Genomic DNA, 4663 nt, shown 5'->3' with positions numbered 1-4663 from the left:
ACCCTAATATAGGGCTAAAATACCACTGAAAAGAGGGCGATTTTGAAAAAGCCTTCCCTGAGAAGCTTTTTCTGCACAGCTCATCCTTTCTGCCGTTTCTAAACACATTCCAAACATCAAAATCATGCCAGGACACCTCGTTTTGATCACGCTGTCTCAATGATGGTGAACCTTTTAGAGACTTAATGAACCAACTGCAACACAAAACCCACTGATTCATCGCAATGTGGCAACCCTGCAATCAAACCTGAACACTGAGGTTTTAGTTTAGAAAAAGCAACTCACAGCCAGTCCAAGCAAATATTTATATATATGCGCGCCTGGCAGTGCACTGACCGGCAATGCGAAAGCTCGGATGAGTCGCGGCTAATGAGTTGCGGCTTGGGACGTCATCCCCTGGCGCCGCTACTCCTTTCCGAGCAGGCGCAGGGCCCCTGTGTGCGCTGTTACCCGATGCTCGCCTGCTGAGGTGATGCTGGGGAGTCCTGGCTTGCATGCCAACAGAGAGGGCTCTGTGTGCCCACTGTGGCCCGGGTGCCACAGGTTTGCCACCACTAGCCAAAGCCTACCCTGGTGCGCTCCCCTAATCCTAATATAGGTGTAAAATGCCATAGAAAAGAGGACGATTTTGAAACAGCCATCCTTGAGCCGCTTTTTCTGCACAGCTCGGACACATGCCGTCGGTTCACCACTGATGTCCCAGGGCTTCTAAGTATCGGGATGTACTTCCTGGCATCCAGCCGAATTCCTTTAGCTTTGCTGCCTTGGATTGCATCCTTCCCTCCACCACAGGGGAGAACAGGTCATGACTCCCTCGCACAGTGCCTGCGTGCCTTCCGGGGAAGCAGAAGGCCCTGTCCTCAGCTGGCCCGGGACCCCCGCTACTCCCCTCGTGCTGGGGCAGCCTCTGCCCTTCCCGTGCTCACCATGGAGTGCCGCTTGCTTCTGAGGTCCGAGGCCAGCTTGTAGTTCTGCATCATCTTTTCTTGGGTGGCGTAGCCCAGGTAGACCTTGGAGAAAGCCCCCGAGCCTATCTTCTTGGAAGAGAGGAGGTAGCCGTTCTCCTTGCTTTCCCGAACCTGCTCCAGGAACGTTCTCCGGTCGGCCTCACGCTTGGAAAAGCTCCTCATGGCGTGGGAGCCCCCAGCAGGAGGGCAGCCCCGGGGAGAAGCCTGCCCTGCACCAGGGCTGCGGGAAACTCCGGCGGGACCAGAGTCCAGGAGAACACATCAGCGCTGAGGGGGGAGGCAGGAAGCAGGGGCCCTTCTAGCACGGCGCCTGGCTCATCCTCCGGTCGGGCTACTGCTCCGGGCCAACACAGGGAATGCCACGTCTGGGGATTCCTTGTTGTTGTTCAGGCGGGGAGTTTCCACAGTGACGGGGGCAGAACCGGCGCTCTGGCGGCCGTGTTCTAGAACCCAAGCATAACAAGCAGGTCCGGAACCCCCGGCCTCGGCGAGGGGCGGCCGTTGCCCTGCACCGCCCCACCACTGCCCTGCTACGAGGGCGGCACCGGCGGAAGGGGCCCAGAGCTGCTCCGCGGGACAGAGCCCGTGAGCGCCAGGGGAGCCTGGTGGGTCATGCGAACCGCGCTTGTGTCCCGCGCGGCCGGGTTCGTTCCAGGAGCAGGCAGTGGACTGCCTGGGCACCCGGGAGCCCAGGGGGGCCACTAGGTGAGGGACTTGGCCGAGCCACTGGGGGACTTCATGGCCCCCGGGAATGGCATCCACCCCCAGCCTCCAGGAGAGCCAAGGCACCCCTGGCAGCGTCCCCCGAGCCCAAAGCCCCTCCTGCCCTGGCCGTCTGGGGGCTGCATCTCTTCCACAGAGAGCAGAAAGGTCTGCTGAAAGGGGGTGTCCTTCAAAGCACATGGGAGCCGATTCCTGGGTCTAGGGAGGGGCGGCCATGACCGGCAGCAAGCAGGTTCCCTCCAGCTCCCACCGGGTCAACCCCTCGTTCTCCTAACTAAGCACGGGCCTCGCGGGGGCCCCGGCTCGTCATCTTTCTCGGTGACCCCGGGAACCCAGCACTGCCTGAGTATGGAGGGCGGCCCAAGCGAGGCTGCGGTGCTTCCCGCCTCCCAGCACCGGTGATGCAAGCGGAGTTGCAAAGGAGATAGGTCCCTGCCCCAAAGAGCTCGCACTTGGCATCTTGGCGGTGGGAGGGACCGAGGGGAGGCGAGAGGAGGGAGGGCCCGAGCGACTGCCGGGCAAGGAGGCCCGCCAGGGGCTGCCGTGGGTGTGCGGGAGAAGCGCTGCCTTTCGCCGGGGCGCCTTCGGAGCAGCGGCAGCCGTGCCGGCAGCCGGTGGGGAGCCCGCCGGGTCCTGTGTTTTGGGCCGCTGCAATGTCCGCCCAGGCGACCCAGAGCAGAGCCAGGCTATGCCTCCAGGAGGGGCAGGGCCTTCTCCCGCGCCATCCCTGCCGAGCGGCTCGGGGGGGGGCCACAAATGGCTCTGTGCACCGGCCAGCTGTGCAGCACCCGCGTCCCTGCTTCGGCTCCTGCAGCCGCCCGCTCTGCGAGCCAAGCCGGCCGAAGCCCGTCTCCCGCGAGGAGCCGAGCAAGGCACAGCGAGGCCCGGAGCCGAGAGGAAGAGCAGCTCTGCCCCTGCCTCTCTGGGCCGAGCAGCAGCAGACCCAGCTGGCCGAGCTGCGGCCGGCTGCCTTCTCACATGCCCGGGAGGGGCAGACGGGCCAGAAAGCGGGGGACCAGGCCTTGGCCCCAGAACCACGAGGCCCCGGGTGGCAGGCTCTCCTGCACCTCAGCGGGTGGCGCATCTCAGAAGCCGGCAACGAGCAAGTCTCCCCCCCAGGAGAGCGGGGAGCGGCGGGGTGCAGGGCCACGGGCTGAGTCCCGGCAGGATGCTGGGCAGGCCTCGGGCCTCCCCCTCGGTCCTGTGCCAGCCCCCGCCCCCGCTCAAGGAAGCAGCCGGGGCAGCAGGGGGCCAGGCGAGGAAGTGCAGGCGTGTTTACTCTGGCAGAAGCCTCGTGGGCTCACGCGTTGCCTCCAGTGCCAGGAGCATCCGGCAGGTGCGTTTTCTACAGCACCTGCCCTGGAAGGGGGAGGTCAGCAGCAAATGGGCTGAAAGGGAAACGTTTCCACTTTGCTGGCCTTCGATGGCTGGAGCACGTCGGCGCGGGAGTCAGTCCCCTGCCATGCGTGCGTGTGGGGGGCCTTCTCTGACGTGGCTGCGGGCGGATCGAAGAAGCAGGGCTGGTGGGGCTTGCCTGGAAGCAGGTTTTAATGCGGGGAAGTGTGCAGGACTTCCTGAGCACTGCCAAGGAACAGGAGGATGGTGTTGCCATTGCTGCCCCTGAGAAAGAGAAGGCAGCGGACCTGTAGCTCCGCCATACTGTGGTGAGGAGGCTCTGGGAGTGCTGCAGATCACAGGCTGAGCACGAATCAAGGATGTGGCATGACTGCAAAAAGGGCGGATGGAATTGCAGCCTGCCGAACAGAAGCACCACTTCCAGATCCCGGGCGGTTCCAGTGTCCCCTACTCAGTGCTGAGGCCAGGAGAGGTGAGAGGCCTCACCTAGAGTCCTGCGTCCAGTTTTGGGCACCACAGTTGAAAAGGTGCAGACAAGCTGGAAAGGGTTCAGCGGAGGGCGAGAAGGAGGCGCTGGGCCGTAGAAACGAAGCCCTGTGAGGAGAGAGTGAGATTGCTGGGCATGCTCGGCCTCGCGAAGGCTGAGGGGAGGCACGGCAGCCCCTGCAGGCACTCGCTTGAGGGGCCGTCACAGAGAGAAGGCCGGGATCTCTCTTCCCCCACCCCAGAGCACAGGAGCACATGAAATGACGGGCTCAAATCCCGGGAGGCCAGGTTCTGGCCAGACATCAGGAGGACCTTCCTGACTGTTGCAGCAGTAAGACAACGGAGCCAGTGACCAGGGTGGGGGGTGGGGGGGGCTCACCCAAGCTGGAGGCATTCAGGACACAGCTGGACGGCTCTCGGAGAGGGATGCTGGAACTTGGAGTCCTGTGCTGAGCTGACATTTGGACCACCTTGCTCCCTTCCAACTCCTTGCTACGATTCTGTGAGTTTAACTTTCTCCACGGCAGGTAGCCTGGAAGTCCGTGTTCTGAACTGTTCCAATGGGCCTCGCTTATCAGCTTGGGAAACGGGTTGCAGTTTTGCCTGCATGAGCGGAACCCAGAAATTCTGAACGGCTGCATGTGAGAGGGGCAACTTGTTTTGAAGACGTTCTGCCACCCACATGGGAGCTCTTCTGCCTCACAGCATCTTCAGCAGGCAATGGCTTTGCGTCCCTACAGCAGCTCACAGTACCTGTGAGAGAAGGGATGAAAAGCTCCCTCTCTTTCATGCAGGTTGCCCTAACACCTGCACCCCAAGAACCACGTGAGCCCAAGGAATCGGGAAGCGGCCAAGACGTGTCTGCTTTTCTGCGGAAACAAGCCAGGCGAGGCCGACAATCGGACATCCCGGTAGGAAGCGGCTCCAGCTTGCTGTGTTCGAGGTCTTTATTCTGGTTGCGCAAAACACGCGGAGAGCGACACTGAAGAGCCAAGCCAGGGGGCGGCCGAGCGGCTGCCAAGGCCGCAAATCGTAGACCCCCGGGGCCAACGCGGGCACTGCGGGCGGGCGGAGGGGGCCCGTCCAGCGGCCCCAGCCCAGGTGCGGGCGGGCCGGTCCCTCCGCCGGGG

Source organism: Varanus komodoensis, unplaced genomic scaffold (genome assembly GCF_004798865.1).
Source record: "Varanus komodoensis strain SLA01 unplaced genomic scaffold, ASM479886v1 scaffold78, whole genome shotgun sequence".
Taxonomy (NCBI): domain Eukaryota; kingdom Metazoa; phylum Chordata; class Lepidosauria; order Squamata; family Varanidae; genus Varanus; species Varanus komodoensis.
This window is presented reverse-complemented; position numbering follows the sequence as displayed.